This window comes from Cuculus canorus, chromosome 2 (assembly GCF_017976375.1).
Source record: "Cuculus canorus isolate bCucCan1 chromosome 2, bCucCan1.pri, whole genome shotgun sequence".
Taxonomy (NCBI): domain Eukaryota; kingdom Metazoa; phylum Chordata; class Aves; order Cuculiformes; family Cuculidae; genus Cuculus; species Cuculus canorus.
Window position 1 is genome coordinate 92,870,007 of NC_071402.1, and position 25,635 is coordinate 92,895,641.

General features: G+C 42.5%; 2 protein-coding genes across 8 annotated transcripts in view; one reads left to right on the forward strand and one right to left on the reverse strand.

The window, feature by feature from the left end:
• The window catches only part of SMIM13 (small integral membrane protein 13), a 179,510-nt gene that overhangs the window by 106,530 nt on the left and 47,345 nt on the right, over positions 1-25,635 (forward strand). The gene's annotated exons all lie outside the window — the stretch shown is intronic.
• Positions 1-25,635, reverse strand: part of NEDD9 (neural precursor cell expressed, developmentally down-regulated 9) — a 107,609-nt gene that overhangs the window by 81,141 nt on the left and 833 nt on the right. The window contains exon 2 of one of the 2 annotated variants that reach the window (XM_054060759.1): positions 24,504-24,807. The gene's annotated coding sequence lies outside the window, so the exon portion shown is untranslated. The remainder of the gene's footprint in view (positions 1-24,503; positions 24,808-25,635) is intronic. The other variant, XM_054060760.1, reaches the window with a different exon arrangement.

Genomic DNA, 25,635 nt, shown 5'->3' on the forward strand with positions numbered 1-25,635 from the left:
GATAGGTTGCACCAGGATGGCAACTGCCTTTCCTGAGGTGAGCAAGAGGAAGGAAATGAAAAAAAAGTTATTTTTCTAGCCTTTTTCTTCTGGAGGTGGTGAAATTTGTATTTCCACGTCCAGCATGGATGTTGCAGCCTTGCTCTGCATGATGTGTTGCACAGCAAATGCCACCGACGCTCTGTAAACAGTGTACTCTGGAGATCCCAGGTTAAGTTCTGTCAGCTCCCTGAGCTAATCATGCTGGGTCTGTTGTTACGTAATGCTAGTTTGCTGCTCAGAAAAAATAAGATGATGTAAGTCCTGGGAGTGTTTGGCAGCTTTTTTCCCTTCTGTCACAAAGCAGTAGGGAAATGTTGGGAAATTCAGCATGGGCAGTTACAACAGATGGATGCAAGCTCAGAAATACACTTCTGCACTCTGCAGTTTCATTAATTTTCAGGTATAAGCTGTTGCTTTGGGACTCTCAGCATATTTGCAAACAGGGAGCAATGTTAAAGAGATTGATAGGGATCAAATACTGTCCCAGTACGTGCTCAGCGTGTACCAGGTCATGCCACTTTCTCTATTCAGGCACATCACACTTTGGGAGGTACAGCCTAGTAGTGGAAAAGCTGGAGGCATGCCTCATTGCTAGGGTTCAGACCTATACTTTTTCTGAATGAGGGAACATTATTGTACCTATAAATGTGCTTGCTCTTCGGCAAATCTACAAACTCGTGTTATCCCATCCACAGTGCTGTAAGCATGATGTTTGCCACTCAGCAGATCTTTAACTATGCTTGGGGAGGTAAGTCATATGACACGGGAGGTAATGAAGAGCATAATAAACAGAAGACCAAGGTGACACAAGTTAATGTAAAGTCAGACTAAATAGTGTAAAATCATAGAATCATAGAATAGTTTGGGTTAGAAGGGACCTTAAAGATCATCTAGTTCCGATCCCCTTGCCATGGGCAGGGACACCTCCCACTAGATCAGGCTGCCCAAGGCCCCATGTAATCTGGCCTTGAACACCTCCAGGGATGGGGCATCCACAACTTCCCCTGGCAACCTGTGCCAGTGCCTCAGCACTCTCATGGTGAAGAAATTCTTCCTAATGTCCAGTCTAAATCCGCCCCTCTCCAGTTTATACCCATTCCCCCTGGTCCTATCCCCACAAGCCTTTATGAATTGCTGCTCCTCAGCTTTCTTGTAGCCCCTTCAGGTACTGGAAGGTCGCTATATGATCTCCTCTGAGCCTTCTCTTCTCCAGCCTGAACAAGCCCAACTCTCTCAGCCTCTCCTCGTACGGAAGGTGCTCCAGTCCTCCTCTGGACCTGTTTCAACAGCTCCATATTCTTCTTACATTGAGGATTCCAGAACTGGACACAGTATTCCAGATGAGGTCTCACAAGAGAGGAATAGAGGGGCAGAATCACCTCCTTTGCCCTGCTGGCCACGCTTCTTTTGATGCAGCCCAGGATACGGTTGGCCTTCTGGGCTGCAAGCGGACATTGCCGGCTCATGTCGAGCTTCTCATCGAGCAGCACCCTCAAGTCCTTCTCTGCAGGACTGCTTTCAATCACATCATCTCCCATCATGTACTGAAAACAGGGATTGTCCCGAGCCAGGTGCAAGACCTTACACTTGGCCTTGTTGAACCTCTTGAGGTTCCCACAGGCCCACTTCTCCAATCTGTCCAGGTCCCACTGGATGACATCCCATCCTTCCAGTGTGGCAACTACACCACTCAGCTTGGTGTCATCTGCAAACTTGCTGAGGGTGCACTCAATCTCGCTGTCAACTTCATTGATAAAGATATAGAACAGCACCGGTCCCAGTACAGACCCCTGAGGGGCACCACTCGTTATGGATCTCCATCTGGACTTTGAGCCATTGACCACTACTGTTTGAATATGACCATGCAACCAGTTTCTTATCCACCTTACCATCCATTCATCAAACCCATATCTCTCAAATTTAGAGAGAAGAATGTTGTAGGGGACCTCATCAAAGGCTTTACAGAAGTCCAGATAGATCACATCTGTCAGTTCACCCATATCCACTGCTGCGGTTACCCCATCATAGAAAGCCACTAAGTTGGTCATACAGGACTTGCCCCTGGTGAAGCCATGCTGGCTGCCATTAATCACCTCCCTGTCCTCCATGTGCTTTAGCATAGCTTCTTGGAGGATCGGTTCAGTGATCTTCCCAGGCACAGAGGTGAGGCTGACAGGTCCAGTAGTTCCCAGGGTCGTCTTTTCTACCCTTTTTAAAAATGGGCACAGTGTTACCTTTCTTCTAGTTACCAGGGACTACTCCTGATTGCCATGACTTTTCAAATATAGAGAGTGGCTTGGTAACTACATCTGCCAATTCCCTCAGGACTCTGGGATGCATCTCATCAGGTCCCATAGACTTATATATGTTCAGGTTCCTCAGGTGGTCATGAACCTGATCCTCCTATACTGTGGGAGGGGGTTTACCCCCTTGGTCACCATCTTGCTGCCCCATGATCCAGGAGGGGTGAGGAGAGCATTTGTCAGTGAAGACTGAGGCAAAAAAGTCATTAAGTACCTCAGCCTTCTCCTCATCTGTTGGTACGAGGTCATCATTTCCAACTATCAGTGGGGGTACGTTCTCTATAACCTTCCTCTTCTGGTTGATGTACCTGTAGAAGCCTTTCTTGTTAGTCTTCACTTCCCTTGCCAAGTTCAACTCCAGCTGCACCTTGGCCTTCCTGACTTCATCCCTACACAACTGGGCAGTGTCCCTATACATGTCCCAGGTTCCTTGTCCCTTCTTGCACTGCCTGTGCAGTTCCCTTTTGTTCTTGAGGTTGACCAGCAGATCTTGACTCAGCCACGCTGGTCTCTTCCCTTCTCTGCCTGATTTTCTACATACAGGTACTGAGCACTCTTGCGCTTCATGGAAAGCTTCCTTAAATATTTGCCATCTCTGTTCCGCTCCCTTGATGCCGAGGACCATGTCCCAGAAGGTCCTACTGACTAACTCCTTGAAGAACTGGAAGTCTGCTTTCCTGAAATTTAGGGTCCTGACTATATGCCTCACATGCCCCATATCCCTCAGGACCTTGAAGACCACCAGTGTGTGATCACTGCAGCCCAGGCTGCCTCCAATCCTAATGTCACTGATGAGCTCACTTGTACTGGTGATCATCTGGTCCAGTATTGCATCCCCTCGGGTGGATGTCTCTATCAGCTGGACTAAGAAATTATCTTCAATGCACTCTAGGAGTCACCTGGATTGCCTACATCTTGCCGTGCTACTTTTTCAGCAGATGTCAGGGTGGTTGCAGTCCCCCAGTAGGATGAGAGTTTGCAAGCATGTAGCTGCCTGTAGCTGGAGGAAGAAGGCTTCATTGATTGGCTCTCCTGGATCAGGTGGCCTTTAGTATACACCAACCACAAGGTTCCCATTGGTTCCTCAGTCTTTAGTTCTGACCCATAAGCTTTCAACCTGTTTGTGGCTACTCTTCAATGATAGCTCTTCATATTCTATCCCTTTCCTTAGACAGTGGACAATGTCTCCACCCCTCCTGCCTGGTCTGTCCCTTCTGAACAGCCTGTAGCCATAGATAGCCACACTCCAGTCATGGGATTCGTCCCACCAAGTTTCAGTGATGGCAACTAGATCATAGATTTCTAGTAGCACTGTAGCTTACCACTCCTCCTGCTTGTTACCTAAGCTTTGTACATTTGTATAGAGGCACTTCAGCTGGGCTGCTGGGCACATTACCTTCTTAGTGGACCCTTTATTATCTATAAGGTGTTTTGGAGAAGTTTCTTTGCCTCAGGTATTTTATTACTGTTAAATCACACACTAGCCCTTTCTCTATGGGAAGTGTTGACTGTATCATTCATTTCTCAGAATGTTGTAGAGTTGTACTTAAGATCATGAGCTGACAAATGGAAATTTATTTTCAATTTAGGTATAAAATCTGCTTTAACTTTTTAAACCACAAATGTTTTGGTTTACTAGAATAAGCCTTATTTTAGTTGTGAATATTCACTTAACTGACCTTTTCATAGACGGTGACATTGTAACTCCATGCAGCTATTAACAGTTCCTCTTGACTTTGGAAAAGGTGTGCTTTTACCTTCTAGATATTTTGAGTCATACCGCCTCAGTGGACTTGTCTTACTCTTGCTACCATCTGTAGACCTCACACAGGAAAACTGGTGGGGGTTTTGTGGATTTTTCTTTTTCACTCAGCAAAGTTAGCCAAATTCCATTGCCTAGTTCCTTTAAACTACTGGTTGCAAGATGTGAGCAAGGCTAAGTTTTGCATCTCCCATTGAGTTTTTAAGAATCAAGTGAACTGCCTTTATTATGATTTCTGAAATAATAACTGTGAGATGATTCTATTTTTAACAAAACTGCTGTGTAAAGTCTCTTTTCAAGGAGTACACTGTAAAATTAATGATTTTTTAAAAGTTTTAACATATTTGGAAAAGCTGTAATCAGAAATTATTAGTTTGACAATAGTGTTTTCTTTTCAATTATTTTTCCTTTAGTCATATGTATCTTGCATTTATTGAGTTTTTTTGGTTTTTTAAGGTAAGTCTTTCTCTATAAGCAGTTCTTTTTTCTTCAGCCACTAACTAGAAAATTTATTTACAATCAAATATGTGCCTGGAATATCGGGGTTTGCTTTAAGCACACTTGTTTCTAATTACACTCTTGGAAATAGAGGGACTGTTGTGTCTCTTAGGAAGACTTCATTTGCCTTAGAACACATTTTTTACCTCACCAATTTTATGTTATGGGAGTTAAAAATGATTGCTATGCAGACCTATTACCCAGCTTTGAGGCACCCACTTAGTCATCCTCACTCGGAAGTCATGTGTTAGAGGATATCACTTAGATCCAACCCCTCATTCTGCCTTAAAAGATTTATGCTCTTGAACTCTTGTGGACCTCCTGGTCCATTTACTCCCCACAATATGACTTCATCTCTTCCCAGTTCCTGTTTTTATTTGTCTTCTTCCCTTTCCTTGGGTATTCTTGGCTGCCTAAGTTCATGCTCTAAACAAACCATATAAGAAAAATGAGCAAGACCACAGCAAAGCATCTGAGTTTAAAATTTATCATGGCTTTGGATAAGTAATTAGCAATTGCATTGCCTCAAGACATATTTTTACAATCACCATTAAGAGCTCATTACAGCTTCTATTTCTTTTTCAGCAATGATGCATCAGCTCATTAAATTAGTAGTTGTAAACGTCACTTGGACTTGACAGGAGGAACACAAATAACCTAGTTACGTGTTTAAGTTTTAGGATGCTGGAGTGGGTAGTCATCTGCTCTAATAAGAAGTTTCTAGGGGAAGGAGCATGAAATTACAACTATAAAGAGACGCAGAAGCTAGTCTCATCACATGGCTAATTGACAGTTTTTAAGCTTGGTGCCTATGTTCTCTCGGTAACATGGTGTGAACTGAGAACCTTAGCATGGTCTTTCTGGTTTTGCACTGTGTCACTGGTGACTTGTTCTGTGACTTTGGCCTGTTTGCTAGGGCAACCTTGGATCAAGAGGCTAGATTTACAGGCAGTGAATGCTGAAAAGCTGAAAGCAGACCAGATGAGTACTCCCTCCTCCTTTTCCTGCAAGGCTTTACAACCAGGTGGTTTAAGTATGTTCACAAGAGTTGTGGCATGGGTGATCAAGTGAGACAGAGGAATGGACTTGAACATTGGTTTCTTTGCATTGTAGCTGAGCTATAGTGCATGAAGAGAACGACAATCCCCTCCAGTTTTGTTTTAAGCAAACCTTTGAGTAATAGTTCTAGCTGTCTACTACATTTGGCTTCTTGGACAAAGGAAATGTCTGTGTATACCCTCTAAATCTGAACTTAAGCAAGCTGGCTGGTTTTTCAGCTCAAACTTTGTTGGCGATGATGTTTTCCACCTTCGCTTTGCACCAAAAATGCCTGCCATGATAACAGGATATGTTATACCTGGTTGACAAGGACCTTGGCCAGCCCTTGTCCATCTTCCAAACACCGTATGTTACAATGGAATGACTGCCTTTGACTGACTGCTCCTATACCTGCAGGCTAGCAGAAATATTCTGACTCTCTCATCTGCTATAAATGATTTTTCATATGAGGTTGAGACTTGTTGGACTATTTAAAAAACTTTAACATTACTGGAAAGGACTTGCATCTAAGGTGACAGTAGTTTATTAGTGATATGTTTCATGAGGTGGATGACTGCTAATGGAGTAAATCATGGTTTGAGCTGTCAGGACAATAATTACAGACAAAAGGACTAGTTTGTATTCTCACGTGTTCCAAAAAAAAAATCCCAAGCATACCTTTTTATTGAAATCAGATGTGTTTATGTGAAAGGTGGGTATTACCTAAGAAAGATACATATTTAAATGTACATAGTTCAGTGCCAGCTTTCAGCTACTCATTTGAAGCCCTATAAATAGTACCTAAGCCATTTTTGTGTTGTGGGATGTGCATGCGATAGTTGGAGACTATATTAGATACGCTTTCCTTTAGCAGCCATCCAGTTCTGCTTTCAGGAATATCACTTCATTCCATTTCATGCTTGTTTTCCCCTGGCTGACTTGCAGCACTATCAAATAATCAGAATTTGAAAACTTGGCAGCGGGTAATTGTTTTCAACATTGGGATAAATATGAAAAGACTGCTTGTGACATGTTAAGCGATTCATTTTTTTTTTTCTGTGTTTTTGTTTTTGTGGGGTTTTTTTTCCTTCCACCAGTCACAATGAGTTACACCTCTGGATAAACATCTCACTAACATACAGGTTAGACTGTCATCCAAGCCCAAATGCATATATTGAGTTTGCTGACAAAATGAAAAACATACCACTTGGCAGCAAATGCTTCTCAAAGCTTCAGCAAGTCTCTAACATAAATTTTTGTATATATATGTGGGTTTTGGTTGGTTTTTTTTTTTTCTGGAGTTCTGGAAACCATTTTCCTTAAACTCCAATAATAATGAAAAACACTTGTTTGTAGCGAGATTTGCACTGTTGCGCAGGAGGCACATGTAGAATTCACTAGCTGGAGGGGTCAAATAAGCTCACGGCAAAGACGGTGAGGTGAGAACCTCCAGCAGGCAAGCAGAGCTGCTCACCCCATAACAAAATGTGGCAAGTTAGGTAGCTAAACAGCCCAGGCAAATAACTCTGGTGTTCACAGTTTTCTCACATAAGTAAACAGCTCTCAAGACTTCCACGGTTCAGCAGCTCTGCTGCAGTGTGCCACCTCTAGGAGCTGGTATGAGGAACTAACAATGACCTTGACTTGAGCCTGCTCCAGGGGAAATCAGCTCATGAGAGCTCTGGTCACGGTGCAGTGTGGGGCTGGGACTGCTTCTGCTCACAGTGGTGCCAGCCTCAGAGTCTATAATAATCAAAATAGAGTCTTCTCCTTGTCAGGTCAATAAGCCTACTTCGCATTTACATTGGTGCATGGCAGAATGTGGTCTTAAGAGCTCAGCCCAGTGGTATGCCACATAATTTTGACCAGCAGCTGGATGTCCTCTGCTTGTCTTGTGGGAAAGGACCATACCTTTCACCTGGTGTGTTTAGGACAATGCGCAGCCACCTTATTTCAGGAATGGGAGTACCAGCTGTTGTATATGTTGCTCTGATTTCTAGGCCATTTGGACTTGATTAGAATAGTAGTTTGTGTGTGGAAGTGTTATTTCATGCACGGTGTTTTATGACTACAGATAAATCTGATAATTGATGGCTTCATTGCATTATAGTTATGAAGAACTAATCTGGGCAGACCTCAGGTAAGGTGCTGTATTTTCATTGCAAATAGTTCAATGGAGGAAAAAGTTATCTATTGGATCAATATGGAGAATTGTAGGTTCCCTCCTGCAGAGATCCACCTCTGGAAACTGTGTGTTCAATTGCAGCTGAGACTGATCTCAAAGGAAAAATCTCAGAAGCAAATGAAAAGAAAAGGTGGTAATGAGTTTGTTTGTCTCAGCAGCCATGGTTTCACCTGTATAAATGTGTGATTGCCCTAATATGCAACAAGTGGGTCTAGAATATTTCTTTGCAATTTTTCCCTGAATTGACCCCTTGGTTCCATAGGGACCATCTACCTTAATAAGAATGAATCTCAGATCCATCAAATCTGGCAGCAGATTCCAACTTTGGGAAAGAGGACATGGATTTACCATTCATCAGATGGCATGTTTTTAAAAGGTGCAAAATGAGTAGCATCTGACAAGATTGGGTTCTGTAACCTTATGGCGGTTCTGGTAGCACTCTGAGATATTCGGGGACAATCAGAAAGCACCTTCATTATTTCTGCTTCAGTTTGCCAGCAGTCACAAATTCACAGTTGCATATAAACAGTTCTGGTTTCTGTTGGATGGATGATGGAGGAGGAGACTGTGCAATCAAAGGAGTATTACAACAGGTCATTTTTTTTTTATTGGTGGCACTGGAATGTGCTTTTTTAACCGTGGAAGCCTTGGAGGTCAGAGGACTTTCTTCCTGCTTTTGCAATAGCAGTAAGTTTCGATTTACAAAACAGTTTCACTGGGACACAAACACAAGGCATTTGACAGTCTTGTTAGAGATAAAGCTGTTTGGGAATGTTTTGCTCCGGATCATTTTTTTGTAGCAAAAAAAAAAATAGTCCTACTTTGTCTAAAATGAACTCTTTTGATTAGAATAAATAATTTTAAGAGACTATGCTGTAAAAATAATAGATTTTTTTTTAATGCAAGAAGCACCATTTTGATATTTTTTTAATAGAAAAACTAGCTCAGAACTAAAAACTCTAGCTCAAAATTACCTTCATTTTAACACTTGACCTAATTATAAGAACTTTGAAGCAAGAAAATCAACGTATTTTTAAGTGCTCCAGGATTTAAAAAACACAATGTTAGAAAGAATGGATAAGGTTTTTTTTCAGATTTTCATTTCTTGTAAATCGGATTTTTCTTTAGAGTAAGACTTTAAGCCTGAAATACTTTCCCCCACGTAGGCAGATTGTTTCTAGTCCAGTTTATTATGGATTCAGTAGTAAAGCTGCATATTCCACAATAGATAGCCTTACAAATATCGCTTGAGGAGGAAAGGAAATCTGATTCAGTTAACCTTTTAGAAGAATTACTCAAACTGGAGGCCTTTCCTACTTGCAATTATAAGTACCTGCTTTCTCTCTGATGCTTTCCAGACCGCGCTCATAAAGAAAAGGCACGGTATCTCTGAACAGAGGGATATAGAGAAGTGAGGGTTGTGTAGTGGAATGCTGTTGAATGAGTGAGCATGCACGCAGAGGCTGGACAAAATGAAAACTGATCTTTGTTGAGCTCCTCCCCAATAGTGCCTCCACTGTTCTCTTCAAGTGACTCTTTCTCCCTCCAGCCTTTTTAGAAATTCTCACCCTACAGGAAGGGAGAATAGAGTGAGGAACCATGATAGCTGTGCCCAGACCCTCTTGCTGAGGAACGGGGTGAAGCAATTGGAGGCGTTTTGCCCTCGTACCACAAAAGATGCATATTGGTAGTGTGCATATATTTGAGATTTCTGGTGATGGACATAAGACTTTTCAAGTATATTGTAGAGGTGGTGGTGCCTCACATTTAAGGGTTTTCCATCAATACAAGATCACTATGTGGGACTGAATATATTCTGTAAAGCTACATGGTCTTTATATCTACTGACACCACTTGTGAATAATCCTGATAAGATCCTGGCAATGATGATTTACTTGCTTATACAGCACAAAGTGATAGAGATTGACCTACTCCTCTGCTCTCACACCTCCTGAAGGACTTTATTTCAAGAACTCTCCTCTTTGCTTTGGTGCTTTATTTCTCTCTGTTTCCTTCCTAAAGAGTTTTATTCTTAGCATTTTTATCCCTGCTGCATTTGTGTCTTGAGGGAAATGATGAAAACACCACAGCCTAGGACTTGCTATGAACAGAGCCTGAGCAAATCCATCCACTGCTGCAACATGGGCTTCTTTTAATACTCAGGAGGATGGCAGCAGAGCTGCTGAGGAAGTCCCAGGGGACTTCCTCTGAGAAGACAGCATGGACTGGGTTGAAAGGGGATTTATGTAGTAATGCTCTCCTCAGCTTCTCCTGACACTTCAGATGAGTGGCCCTCACCCTTTCCTGAAATAAAAAAGGCTGACCAGAGAGGTCCCTTCCAGCATGTCAGCGTGTTTGCTGCTTCTTGATAAACGTGCTTTATGTCAAACAACTTAGCTCAGTGCAAGTTTTTCCAGCCCCTGAGCTGCTCTCCTGTTGCAATGACTGTTGCTGCTCTTTCTGTTGGTAGTGAGCGAGTGTGTTCACCAAGGGGAAAATGCCAGGGCAGGTTGTGGGAGAGGAAACGTATCCTTGATGAAGATGAAGAAGGTGGAAACCAAGAGGCTGCACAAGGCCACCTACCAAAAGCCCCTTAACCATCTTCTGTCACAACCCTAGTGCCTCCTGTTTTATTCCAGGAAATCCTTAACTCTTACAGAGTTTAATAAGTATTGCCATCAGTAAGAAAACTTAAACCCGGTTTTACTAGGGCCTCCAGATTAATCTTGAATTAATCTTTGCTGGCTTGACTCCCGAGCCAGCCAAGGCACAGTGGATCACCTCTTGAAGCTTGCCATCCCTATAGTAGCCCCACAAACTAAACCCAATGAGCAAATCGTCGTGGAATGTCTCCATGCTGCAAAGACTGTTTCATGTTGTTTTAAACTCAAAAGCTGGAAAATTCAGAACCAGCACTAAATATTTGTTCCACTTTCAAAGCTGAATATCAGGAGCCATTCCTTAAATAGTGGATGTCAGTTCTCTGAGCCCAGATGTGCTTATAGCAGGGGTCTTGCCAGCCTTTTCCCTTCCTCATTCTTCCCACACAAATGTGCGTGCAGCCATCCGTCTTTACTCTTTAAAGTTGGTGTGAGGGATAGCAGCTGTTCTTTCTTCAATACAGGTGGCAATAACACTATACAAATCGTTTTCAACCTTAATCAGTAGTGCTTGCCACACAAGTGATCCTATTTCTTGCCAGAAGTGATAAATTGGACACAATTTTGGAGCTGATGAAATGTAGACAAAATACATCAGTCAAAGACACTTCAGGGTATCAGTTACTTTCCTGTGGTATGTAAGCAATAACTTAGTTCTTAAAACCTTCCACCTGGATTTTAGAGGTCACCTGAGCTCCTGTTGCAGGCATTTAGCAGAGTCAGTGTGTGGTAGATTTGCTAACCGGTATGTGAATTGTTAGATGGCTTCACATTATTATTTATATAACTAGAAACAGCAGCAGACTCCAGCTTGGTATTTGGGTTACTAGTCTTTATTAACCCATCTTACTGGGCCCAGCCTGGGACGTTCTTGTCACTCACTGTCATTTTACACAGGCAGCCAATCTCAAATTATCACATCTTTATCCCCTCCTTAAATAACACAAGCTGGGCAGATCCAGAGTAATGACAGCGCACAGAGATGGACCAAGCACAAATGGACATATACCGAAGGCCAGTCGTCCCTTCCTTTCGCATTCAATGGTTGCTTTTGCCTCGTGTGTGCAACAGAGAGGTTATGCTGAATGAACCAGAGCAATCAAGAGCTGAGACAGTTAGACAAGGGAGATTTTTGTTTACATAATGTTTCCTCCACCTTTCCTTGCCCTGCACAAATCTGTTGCACCTCTTAGGGAAGGAAGTATTGAAGGAGGGCAGTAGGGTTGTCCTCTTGTTACTGGTCATGTGCTCTGCAGCAATGATTAGGCGATCTGTCTGATCAGACTTTGTCTTAGGCACTGTGCAAAGCTTAACAAATGGTGTGGTTTGAGGGGATGGAGTTGCATCGCTTCAAGTAAAGTCAGAAACAGGTTGATGCAAGAAGAAAGAGATTCCACTTGCACCTCTTACAACAGGTTCCTTCCCCTGACAAAAAGAAGGGCAAACGTGAAAGTTTTGAGAGTTTTAACCACGTTTAACCTTTTTTTGTCTTTTAAAGCAACCTTGTTTGTTCCTGTGTGCAGAAATTTTAGTTCCAACCCTTTAGGACATGTATAGAGGAAGTCAGGATTGCCAAGACAAAATCACAGTTTTCACCACTGGAGTCTGAGGAAAAATGTATTCTCCTTTACTGCACCTATACCTCCATCATATTTCAGCACCAAGAACTGGAAAATAACGAAGTCAGTTGTCAAGACACTGAAGCCAAAACCAGACTGCTGAGTCAAATAAGGAAAAGATGGGAGAAGCTACTCAAATACTTGGAAGAGCAGGTGGTAATCTGGTAAGTTCTGGGACAAATCGCAGGAAGGCTGATACAGAGTTGAGGTTAAGAACGGGTCAGAAGAAAGTAATGTAGTTCAGGGTAATCAGTGTACTTTTATGAAAACTGTCTTGTCAAATAATTGCAGTGTAATTTTTGTAAAATGACACCTGTTTGTTTGGGAGAGGTAATGGTTTTGATACCTACTTAATATTAAACATGTCTCTATTGAAGATTCTGTAAGGCATAAATTTTTGTCCCATACAAAGTTGAAGTAAAAAGCGAAACTATGAGTATATAAGACTAACTAAAGATATCAAATGAATTGAAATCTGATTAATAGTCACACTCGCAAAAGTAATTATAAATGAGGAAGCATTCAGAATGGCTGCTTTTGACAGATATACCAAAGAGCTCATTCTTAGGCTCAGAGCTATTCAGTCACTTGGGTTATGATTTGAAAGCACATGTAGTATTTCATTAGGCAAAGACAAAGATGATGATGCAAACACTGATAGAATAATAAAGGACAATGCCAGGGATAAAATTGTTCTTCAGTGTCTTCTGGATTGTCTGGTAAACTAATCTCAACAACAACAAAAAAATTGTGTTTAAATATTTGGTCAAATTCAAGGCACTTACAGACCAAAAATATACTTTTAGAGCCTTGCCATTTGACTGGGAGATTGTGTTTTGGAAACAAGAGTGTCAGTCAGGCTTGTTGTTATAGTGGATAATTAGCTAAACACGCACTCCTTGGGTGATAAACTGTACCTGAAAGCAAATTTTACTGTCTTGGATTAGAGCAGATTGCTGAGGAAAAGTCAAGGAGGTGGTATTTCCATGAGTACAGCATTAACAAGCCCAGTACTGAAATACTGAATCCACTCCTGTTGTTTACGCTTTTAAAAGTATGTTGACAGATGGGCAGAGAACTGCGAACGGCTGACCAGCATGAGCAGAGGTTGAACTGTGCTGTCTAAAGAGAGGCAAGAGAAGCTAAATCAATTTATTTTGATGAAGATGAGATCTTTATATTCTTTCACTAACATCTAACATCAAAGAGAGAATTAATAATCGAAAACTGTCTCTGCATATAGCAAGATCTAATGGTTAGGTGCTGAAAGTGGACAGATTGAGATTAGAAAACAGGCAACTAAAAATGCCTTTTGCTTTCAGTGTTAGCAACTAAACATTTAACTTAGGATGTGAGTCTCGCTTCTTACATGAGTTCTTTAAGTAAGCGATGAATCTTCTTCAAAAATATACAATACCCGCAAACAAGAGGTTATGTGAGACACAAGTGGTGTGATAAAAATACTATGGCTGATGTAGTTGTGTCAGGCTAAGTGAATTTACTGTTTTTGATGGCTCTAGGCAGAGAAATTATTTCCCCCATATAATTTTAGCAATTTGCAGTAAAACCACTGAATGCCTGGAAATGAACAAATGTCCAGTTGTTGTGGGCAGTGGTTTAGGGAAATATGGTTTAGTCTGAGAATCTCAGGTGGAAATGGCAGAGCAGGCAGCAGTGTCATCTTTCAATTTGCCAGCCAAGTGCGAAGCTCCTTGGGGATATTGGCACTAACCACCAGCAAGCCATACGATACGCTGCATTTATCTTAGTTCACCTGTTAGTTCAGCAGTGTTTCTGCTGTGTGTTAAAGCAGACAGGGTACACCCCTAACCCCTTAACTTTGTGCTGCTTGCCCTTGGTCACTTGAGGAAGGATGTCCTGCACTCAGGAGCTGTAACACATGTGAAGAAGCCCTGCAGATGCTTTAGCCTGTCCTGGTAGTTACATTTGTTGGAGAGAGGGTCAGTATCTCAAACCTGTTCAAAACACAAACAAGGATGAAATGTAATAATCCCTGTCACCTCACAGCTGCCAATGATTTTTATGGTCCCACAGCCAGGATGTTACCATTTGTTTTGTAGTACTTCTGAACATGGCAAATAATGAGTAAGGGTGAGGCTTTTTTCACTGAAGTTTTTGGGCTGAAGTCAGCCTTTCAGGAGAACAGTGAAAGGACATAGTTCAAAGGAAAATTCTAATATGGCTCTTTTGTGGATCCATGAAGCACTGAATATTTATGTCAATTTACAATTGGTTTTCACATTTGGCACATAATTAGACTATAAATCATGTAAAACACAACAAGAGGCATACTGCCAAAAAAAAAAAAAAAAAAAAAAAAAGACAAACGTAAAAAAAAACCAAACAGGCAAAACCCCCAAAATGTAAATTCAGAACAAAGAATAGAGATGAAAAAATTACTTAGATAGGCATTTTATAGATTGTAAGGTACGCACCACATTGTGGTCATCAAAGAATGATGGCAAGAGAAACGCTATTCCTTTTCTGCTGCTCTGTGAAGAAGAGGAGATGTTCTGTGCATAGACTCATTAAAGACTGAGAGGTAACAGATGTACAGTACATATCCTTATCTAGACTTCCCTAAATTATATGCGGACTTCATGGTCCACTATGGGATTTAGTTTAGGGTCAGCAGGAACCTGTTAGTGACTGAAAGTACTCGCTTGTACACCTGTAAAGTAAGAATAGCCCTGTTTTCTTCCTACACAGATGTAGCAGGAACACAAATGTTACACATTTGGAGGCATGTGGATGAAAAAGGAGACGTTTTATGTTAGGTAGCATATTCAGCCAGAATGTCTATTCTTTCTTAACTTAGGGGGTTGAAAGGAGTAGGCCAGCAGGCACGCCTATCTTCATGGTATGGTTTTTATGAAGTAATTGCACTTTGGAGAGTGTGGTGGGGGTAAAATAGGAGTGAGAGGCAGGGTGGCACTAATATCTCAGACGGGGAGACCACAGAAGAATGAGAGAAGCATAGAGAGTCATTGCTCAACGTGGAGATAATTTATCCAGCCAGTTATCTGCCCCATATACCACAGAGGACAGCATTGGCAATTTATGAAGCTTGTCTAGCATGTATGAGCTGCAATGATTCAATAAACTGTGTGTGGATGTGACTATCCATCCTATATGTGAGTGCTTTGTACCTGAACAACCCTGCTTAAGGTGCCATGGGTCAGCAATAAGTGCCTGCAGCACAAATACACTTGAAAAGCCTCTTAATTCCTTCTGTAAGGCCTTCCTCTTATGTCTGGCACAAACACTGCAGAACAAGGCTTTTTGCACAGGCAGTGAGTAAGAAATCTCATGCTTGTTTGATGTAGTTTGGCTTCTTGTGAGGCTGGGAGAACCTTGATTTTTACATCCATTTGTAGCTCAGAATAATTTCCCAAATGGAATAAACTTTGCCAGCAGACAGGTGTCTGGTGTTAACGTGATTGTATTCGTTTTCACAACTATGCTACGGACAAAGTATAGAGTAGGCTTAGGGATTGAGGTCCTGCATATCTTCCTTTCATAGCAATGACTTTGCCTACGTGTTTGTTCTGCTTCATGGGCCAGATTTAGAAAAGCTTGTTTTGATAAACTATTTGCTTGCTTGGTTTGGCATTCCCAAACACCATGTCAGCTTTCCACAGAGCCGTCTTGTTTGAGTCAGCTGGGGTATTCAGCTCAACAGCAATCAGCCAGCAAGTGCATTGGTTTGGCTTATTTTGATGGTTTTTTCCCCCGAGTAATTATTGAAGAATGGCAAATATACTTTCTAAAAGTGAGAAGAGAGGGACTGCAATGGATCTGAATTTTCTGCCAGGTGTTTGGAACGTGAGAACCACATTAGGCAGTTGCTAGTAATGGTAATTTTAATAATTCACTTTGGGTAGGGGTGTGTTTCTAGATGTGTGGCTTGTCAATGTGTGCTTTCCTGTGTCTGCATCTGCAGCACAAGCCACGTTTTCTTGTGTGGCTGCTGTCAGCTACTTAGAAAGCAAGTGTATGGGAATCTGCTCTCATACCAGCAGAAAGGGCGGAAAATGTACAGGGAGAAAGATATAAAGGAGACCTGAATACTAAGGGACTAATCTGTATTGAAGGATATCCCAAAATACACAAAAACAAGCATCCTCCTGCATGAAGGACCTTTATGGCTCGGGCCATCCCTCCTGATCATCTCTTTCTCTCGTGAGCTCCATTAAGTACAGAGGTGGTGAGTGCCTGGAGCTGGCTTAGTAAACATGGGAGGAATGAAGTGATCAGCCACTGTAAAACGAAGTAAAATAGAATGGAAACATGAAGAATAGGAGCTGGAAACTAAACAACACTGAAGAGAGGGAAGGCTGGTAGGAATAGTCCACGTTTTCTAGTAGGCTGGCTAAGAGAAAAGAAGTAAGATTTGGGCATACAGCATTTCTTCAGACCAGTGTACCGGAAAGCTTATCTGTTGTTTTCTTGATTTCAGTGTGTCTAACACAAGCTATTCCTTCTTTGGGAGACCCGTCATTTGCATCCTTATACTGTGGGTCTGCCTATCAGCAGGATGCTGACAGAGAAGTGGTTTTGCAGGGAACACTAACGGTGGGTGGATGCTGAAGGGATTCTGGTTTGGGCATTGCTTTATGTGTGGAGGCAAAAATGCTGGAGACTGAAGAAAGTAAGTGAAATGAAGAGGAAACGAGATCTCATTCCAATGTCCAACCTACATGTATTATGGACTATGATAAACATATTTTTGGGGTGTGGGAACACCACCGTCTTTCCTCTTTGGTCACTCACTTTTTTTTCTGCCGTGTTTCCCCATGATGTGTGTTTTCAGGCAGCAGTCAGACCCTCCTCTGCCTTCCCTCACCCAGGCCCATCTCCAGATTTCCAATGCAGTGGTCTCTGTCAGGAGCTGAGAGCCCGCCCTTCATCCCACTCCCATTGCGACTGTTGCCTCCTCCTGGACATTCATCTGGCTGGGAGCAGAGCTGGCCGCTGCCCTACTCTCCTCACTCTCTGACCTTGCTCCACTCCCACGCTGTTATTTTTAACCCAGATCAGCATCTTGATCCACTTTACCCTGTGGCTTATGCTTTTGCCAACAAAAACACGCTGTGAAACTACAGAGTTAACCCCAACTTCTTCAGGCTCCCTGCAGCCCTTCTCACCCTGGGTAGCTCATCCCCATCTGCTGGAAACATCTTCCCTGGTAATGTGGAAGATGGCATTGTCCTTTTCCAATACTATGGCACAGGAGGACATCTTCATATTGCCTGTGTTGTAGACTTCGGAAGAAGACTGGCACAATATTTGTAGGCTTCAGTGAAAAGTTATTGGATCCTGCAGTACATTCATAACTTGCAAGATGTGCTAGTAGTCAGGTATTTTTCCTCCTCTGCTTTCCTGATATTTTTCACAATGAAATTAAACCCAGTCTCTTATAGTCCTTGAGACTCTTACACCCACAATAGTAAAAAAGGAAGGTAGCTCCTGAGTAAATAACTGTCATAATTACAAAGTTGTGGGAACAAAACTAAAATAAAATTGTATTTCTGCATGGAGTTTGTATGTTTTACTTCTGAGTCTGACTGTGTTGACCTCGATAGGCTCCAAGCATGATTCCCTCACCACCCCGCTCTGAAGTCAAGAGGGGTAGGATCCATCTCATTTAACTTCACAGGTGTGCACTGTACACAGTGGTGTCTGGAGTAAAGACTCTCTTTGTAGTCGGGGGAGAGTAAATGGGTTTTGATACTAAAGAGTTGACTCATCAACGACTGACCTGTTTTAGCTTCCTGCCTAAGGACTTAGGTCTTTTCATGAAGAGTAATTCCATTGCCAATAATGAGTTCAGGTTTGGATATCTACTTCTCAAATCAGCTGATATGTACCCTCAAACTTTCCAGTTACTTCACTTGGCTCCAGACTAGGTCTTGGCAGATCAGCATTTAGTCAAGACTACTCACATAGTTATAATGACAATAACCTTTGAGTTCTTGCCTCAGAAGATCTTAGCTAAATGGATGTGATGCTATTAGAGAGAAGGCCCACAGGTTATTACAGTTTAACTGGCCTGTGTGTTCTCAAGAGCTACCCAGTGATGACTGGAAATGTTTCTACACATTTAAATGACAGCTTACAGTATGAGAATCTTGGAATAATGCAGGTAGGAAAGGGATCTCTTGAGCTCACCTAGTCCAACCTGCTGCTCAAAGCAGGGCCAGCTATGGATCAGCTGAGGCCACTCAGGGCTTTGTCTAGTTGGTCTTGAAAACCTCTAAGAGTGGAGACTTCATGGTCTCTCTGGGCAACCTGCTCTGCTGCTTGACCGTTCTTATGGAGAAAATTACTTTCCCCACACAAAGTCAGAAACTCCCCTGTTTCAATGTACAACCTTTGTGTCTTGTCCTCCCACCATGGACCCCTAAACAGCCTGGTTCAGTCTTCATAGTAGCTTTCTCATCCTGGTGGATGTATCTGAACCGGCCCTAGGCTGTTGGTGTCTTCCATGTATGGGGGTGGGTGCGTAAAACTGGACGCAGTGTCTAGATATGCTCCAAGGAGCACAGAGTGAAGGAGAATCACCACTTGCCTCTATCACTAGGCTATGCTCCTGCCAACGCAGTCCATTGCTGCTGTTGTGTTTACCCAACTCCCTGACAAGACTCTGACATTCCTTTCATCAGCCGGTTGCTCCCCAACCCGTACTATTTTGTTAGCTGGATTTTGGAAGAAGTTTTGTGGTGACTGAGAGCTGTGCTCAGAAATAGCAGTCACGCTTATTATTAATTGTCATTAAGAATAGCTTTAAAAAATAAAAACCTCCATTGGTATTTATTGGGAATACTTCCCTAAAGCAAAATGCTCGCTGGGATTCATTATTTAGTAAGAATCTGATGTGGGAATTCTCAATGGCTCAAATAAAAGGAACAGTTAAATGTATTTCTGGGAGGTGCTGGTGCTGTCTGGAAGGAAAGCTGTTAAATGCAGAGATGCTTAGGCTGGTTGTATACAAGGTTTTTATTTTCAGCACTTGCTTGTGCAGTGTGTGCACAATCTGCGCCCACTGTTGCACTCAACCTTTTGGCTCCCAGTGAAGGAGGAATGAATTACTGTCACTGTTCAAAAGGGAGAAGCCACTGTGCAGAAACCCAGACACCTCTGACCTAATTTTAATTGTCAGAAACTTAGACATGCAGTCTCAGGCTAGCAATCATCAGCATTTCTAAAAAGGGAGAAACAAGTCCTTCAGAGGTTCCTGGATTTCATCCCTTCCCTGCTTCTTTTGGGGTGAAAAATGTCCTGTCTGTCTTTACCGCTGCTGGTGGATGCTGAACAATCAGTCTAAATTATTAGACTTTACCTGAGACGTGGGGCTAAAATCCTAGTTAGAGCTAAGCCTATGCGTTACTGTTTAAGTGCTTTTCCTTCAGACTAGCCATGGAGAACTAGGAGTGCTTCTAGGCTTTCCCTGCAAATTAAACAAAGCCTCCAGATCATTCTTCGTGTTACCTGAGGGATGCCATGGATATGTAGGGGGTGGGGCTGAGAGGGATGGCAAACAAGCTATTATCCCTCTTCACTTGCTTACTTCGCTTATCTTTGGCAGGATGCTTGCACTGTGTTGGTGTGGGTTTATTCTCACTGGGGGGGCAAACCAGGGCGTTGTACTTGATGTTTCCACTCCTGTTTCCTTGCACCTATTGATGATGGTGGCAGTGGGGACAGAAACTGCCTTCTGCTCCTGTTGAAAAGGGACCTAACCTATTCCGCTGGGGAAAATGTTGCCATTTAGCTGCCAGAGTGCTTGGAGGTATCCCAAATCTGTTCAGTAAAAATGGCACTAAAATTCCCCTAATTTTCTCCCACACATCAGGATCTTTATTGTCAATTTCAGTGACGTAGCCATTACAGCTGAAATGCTTGTTTTCTACACCACCTCTACAGACACCTGGATGAAACTCAACTGCTGGTGACTTGTGAGGGTGTTGGAAGAGTTTGGTTTTTGTTTTTGTATAGTTTTTGAGAGAAGTTGAATTCTCCTGTTGGGGGGGGGGGCGGGGAATCACCCATGTGTGTGCGGTGAAAAGCAAACTGGCAGCACCTTGAGATGCAAACCACCAGTTTTATTTCCAGTCTGTGGGGTATCTGGTTGGGTTACACTGTTCACAGGTTTGACCCAGGAGACCACTTCAAACAAAGAAACTTTAATAGTGAAGAGAAACTTGCATTGCTTTATGTTAAGTATCGAAGAGCTCTCTTGCACAACCAGCTTGCAGCAATGAGAAGTGCTAAGGGTCCATGTCCCAGTCCTTCCTCAAAGGCCCTTTGGTGCTTTGTTAGAAGAGTCATGTGGTAAACTAAATGACAGCAAGTCTCAATTAAGATTTAGTTTGGAGGCTGAAAACTATCCAATGATTTAAACTCAGGGATTAAAGAAAACAAAACCTTACTGACGGCTGGATAAAATTCACATTCCTCTCAATTGTGATCATCGTACATCAAGGAAATGTTTGAAATGTTGGCAATCTTCTATAATATGCCTGTGAAAGTTATTATATTGCTTTCAGTAACTTAAGAGAAAGGAACCAAGAGCTATAGCACAAATGTGTTATATAAATCTTCATTTGGATCACTGTTGTTTTCACAAAAATAGTTTGACTGATGTCAGGCCCCAGTGGGTGACCTTTAAAGGAGACCACATCAAATGGAGAGACAGAGCTGCAGATCTCCACCTCCACTTTTTCTGGCTTTTCTCCTCGCTTCTACTCACTAGAGTGTCTCTAGACAGCTATGTCATCTGTAGCCATAAAATGAATTGAAGAATGTCTGTCTCGCTAAAGGCGAAAAAGGAGCCTTTTTCTCATCTCTGTTGAAGTGGGCCATGTCTCTAGCTGGGCTGCAAGTGAATTGTCTATCTGCATGGGGGCTTAAATGACCGTAAAATCTCTTCTTCCTCCTCCCTCACCTTGGATCAAGGCATCTTGAGTTGAGAAGGATGTTTCTGTGGGGTCCGGGCAGGAAGTGACTGGAGTCCTAGCTCTGTGCCACTTCAGTCTGCTGTTTAATTAGTGTGGGAACAGCATAATTTGCTCCTTATGTCTATCAACACCAAAATTTTAATGCTAGAGGAAGGAGAAATTTTGGTTTTCAGAGGGGCTTTCTGAACCACTGCTCCTCCTAGGAAATATATGTGGGGATAGTTCTTCATCAGTGATGGTTCTTACCCCAAATACTTATGCTCAAAAGTAGAATTCAGCAGAGCATTGAGGGTGTGCAGCTCATAAGATCACTTGTTCAGTGTTTGAACCAGGCTGCAGGCATCAAAACTAATCAAATACTGTGGTAGAAAATCTGCTTAGGCATTTTCTGTCCTTTTCAGCAATAGTCTGTTTGGTTGCAGCTTAGAAAAAGAAAGTCTTTCTTGTACTATCTTGAATAACAAAGGTCAGTGTCTTCTTTTCAGAAAGCCATACAAGAGCAATAGAAAGCAAATATTCACCTGCTGAGGTGTCCTGTGTGAGATGTTTGGAGACACTGTACTGGCAAACTAGAGTTCATCTACCTAGATAGAAATGACTGTGAGGAACAAACCATTACTCAGAGGGAGGTGAAATGTTAGTGAAAATGGATTTTTTTTCTTTGTGGCCTAGTGGCAAAGGCAGGGAATAGGAATGTAGGTGCTTCATAGCCACCTACTCCCCTATGGCCTATTTCCCACATCAGGCCATTATGTGCCTACACCCATCATGTGAAACTTGTGAAGAAATCACACACTGGTGTCTAGCTAGCCAAGGCAGCCTCCCTCAACAAATGAATCATGGTAACAGAGGTCATTTCTTGCAGATCAGATGATTTTGTAACAGAAAATTCCTTTTCCTTTCTGTGAACAAATACTGTCTCCTCAGATGACTCAGTCTCCTTGTCGCCCTCTAGAAGAGTCCTTCAGTCCCGGTCTGGTAGTAGACAGCCACTGGGAGGAAGCCAACAGGTTTGGAAGCCAACAGGTTTAGAAGCTACCTTAGAGAAGGGGAAAGTGTTGCAGGGCTTAGACTGACTCTGGTTTAAGCATCCCTAAAGGCCACAATTCATGGGTATTGCAGTCATTTCCATAGCAAAAAGTAAGGTTCAGAAACCAAGATTAGGCTTATCTACAACAGATAAGTAGAAGATGAAGCAAGGGGCACTTGTTCGGATGTTCTCTCAAGCAAGTACAATTCAGGCAGAGGACAGGAGGATCTTGATCAGTAATTGGAAAGAGGGAAGAACAGTAATACACATCTGGGTGTGACCCTGCTTTCTCCCTACCTCGGGGAATCATAGACTCATAGAATGGTTTGGATTGGAAGAGATCTTAAAGATCACCCAGTTCCAACCCCCCTACCATGGGCAGGGACACTTTCCACTAGACCAAGTTGCTCAAAACCTCATCCAACTAGCCCTTGAATACCTCCAGGGATGGGCTATCCACAACTTCTCTGGTCAATGTGTTCCAGTGCCTCAACACCCTCACGGTAAAAAATTTCTTCCTAATACCTAATCTGTTCTTTCAGCTTGAAATCATTACTTCTCATCCTGTCACTGCACTCCCTGATAAAAAGCCCATCTACAACTTTCCTGTAGGCCTTCTTTAAGTACTGGAAGGCTGCTTTAAGGTCTCTTTGGAGCCTTTGTTTCTCTAGGCTAAACAAGCCCAGATCTCTCAGCCTGCCCTTGTATGGGAGGTGCTACAGCCCTCTGATCGTCCTCGTGTGTCTCCTCTGGACTTGCTCCAACAGAACCATATCCTTCCTGTGCTGAGGATTCCATAACTGAACACAGTCCTCTAGGTGCGGGTCTACAAGAGCAGAGTAGAGGGACAGAATCATCTCTCTTGACCTGCTATTCACACTTGACGCAGTGCAGGGTATGGTTGGCTTTCTGGGCTGTAAGCACGCATTGCTGGCTCATGTTGAGCTTCTCATCTGCCAGCATCCCCAAGTCCTTCTGTTCAGGGCTACTCTCAATCCATTCTCTGCTCAGCCCGTATTTGTGCTAGGGATTGCCCCAACTCGGGTGCAAGACTTTGCACTTGGCTTTGTTGACCCTCATGGTGTTTGTACAACCCACCTCTCAAGACTGTTGAGGTCCCTCAGGGTGGCACCCCTTCCCTCCAGCATGTTGACCACACCAAACAGCTTGGTGTCATCAGCAGACTTGCTGAGGGTGCACTCAATCCCACTACCCATGTCTCTGACAAAGATATAAACAATACTCGTTCAAATACCAATCCCTGAGGAATGCCACTTGTCACCGGCCTCCACTTGGACATTGAGCTGTTGACCACAAGTCTTTGAGTGTGACCATCCAGTCAATTCTTATGCAGTATCTTGAAAGTCTCTCCAACAAGAATACGGGGTGGATCACTTACGGGGCATGCCACACTTACAGCTTTTTTCCTGGCCTGATATGTGGAAGCAACCACTGAGTTTTCAGTCACATGGATTGCAAAGATTAGTTAAAGATTGTTAATTTTGCCCTAAAATACACTGACCTGCCTAAATCTTCTGGGAATCTGTTTGTTTAGATGTCTTTTTTTGCTTCTGACAGAGGAGATCCGCTGATTTTTCTTAGATGGAATGTCAGAGGTTCTGAGTACAGCTGGCTTTGTGCATCAATCCAAGTAATGGCATATATTATATCACTTGTTATACCACTCACAGAGAAAGAACAGTCTTTGCTTTTCAGGCTATTCCCCAGACACTGCTGGAAATGTTTTAAGTATTTGGTATGCATGATATACTCTTTTATACTCTTTTATTCATACAAATTATTTTTCCACAGAGCGGAAAGAATAATAGATTCTGGTTTTGGTTCTTGAAAGTGCATCTTTAACATCTCTTTAAAATGACATTATTTGCTTAAAATATGCTGCTTCTGACATGACCTGCTGCTAACCTTGTATGGCAAAGCACTCAGAGAATGTTTTGCTCTGAAAGATCAATTTTAGATGAGGGAAAGCTAATGAAAACTATTTTGTTTTTTTAACAAGCAACCTGTAACTGACCGTCAAAGATAGTAGGTGGCTATAGTATCATCTTAACTATCATTATGAATTAGCCCACCTTGATTACTGAGTGAAAACTCTCCAGGAGCAGAGGAAGCCCATAAGTATGGACTTTAGAGGATAGGCTAGATAAATAGTTCAGTGCGTTAGGGGGTGAATTGTGTAGCAATGTTGCATTTTTTGTAATAGCCCCTTCAAGTTTGTGCTCTTTATGGGAAATCATAAAGATCAAAATATTTGGTGAAGTAGTAAGGAGAAAAAATCACTTTTAGGGAAAGGGTAGGCAGGGCAGTGGACAGATGAAGTTCATGGGGACTGTTAAGAGGGTGATAAGAGGGAGAATGCCATACCTTCCTCAAACTACTTCACTTTTCTTCAACCTCCTTCCTTCTTGAAACACCAGATTCATCCTTCCCTCGTTGCACTTCCTCTGTCACAGGCCTGAATTTTGAATGCTCCTGCTGTGAGATGTTGTGTCTCATCAACCTTCAGTGCTTGGTCCCAGCAGGGTCATTCATCTCTGCTGTCATGTGCAGTCTAGCCCTGTAAGTCACAGGGTCCCTGGTTCTGAAGGAGAATCAAAGTCCTTTCCAAGAGGCGGTGTGGCTTGTCTGATGAAACACAAGTCACTATTATCAGCCTTGTTTTGTTTTCCTGAGAAGCAGACAAAAAATGTCATGTTCCAAACAGCCTCAGCACACCACTCCCATGCCCATCCTTGGCCAAGATTTGCCTACTGTTTATATGATGCTTTTACCAGCATAGATATCTTTTTTTATGGACCCTGTGAAGCAACATTGCTTCAGAGGAAGCCTCAGCACTGAGCTGGATTTTGTCTCTGTTATTCCCTGGCTTAGAGAGGGATCTGCAGCTCATAGATACAGACTTCAACTGAAGGTTGCTTTTAGTGAGGTTTGGCCACTACACAGCTGTCTCCAGTTTTCCTTGGTTGCATATGGACAGATCTCAAAAAAGAGAAGTATAGGGGAACTCTTCAGTGCAGTGGCCCTCTTTAAAAATTCAGAGTGCTGAATTTACTCTGCAAACATTTTATCCAAGTGTATTTTTTAGCCCAGGAAACCAATCCTTTAGTTAAAGAGAACAGAACAACTTATTTCCTGCTTACAATACACAGAACGATCCAAATCATATCCTACTGTCATATCCTATCACACCCTGTATGGTGTGTCTCAAAGAGGCTGGACTGCCTGGTTCAGGTCAATGCGTTGTATTTCCTGAATATTTGTGCTTGGTCTCTGTACAATCACAGATCAGTTGTGAACAGCTGCAGAAAGTGTAAGAGAAGGGCATGGACTGCCGAAACAGCTTTGTAGTTGTTATTCAAATAATGTTCACAGATGGGTTTTTTTCCAATCTTTATTTCCTTAAATGCTACCAGTATTAGAAAAAGCCTTGCCCAGCGCCACAAACTAGCAAAGCAGCGATCAGTGTTATGCTCCTCAGTCACTATGGGTTGCCTAA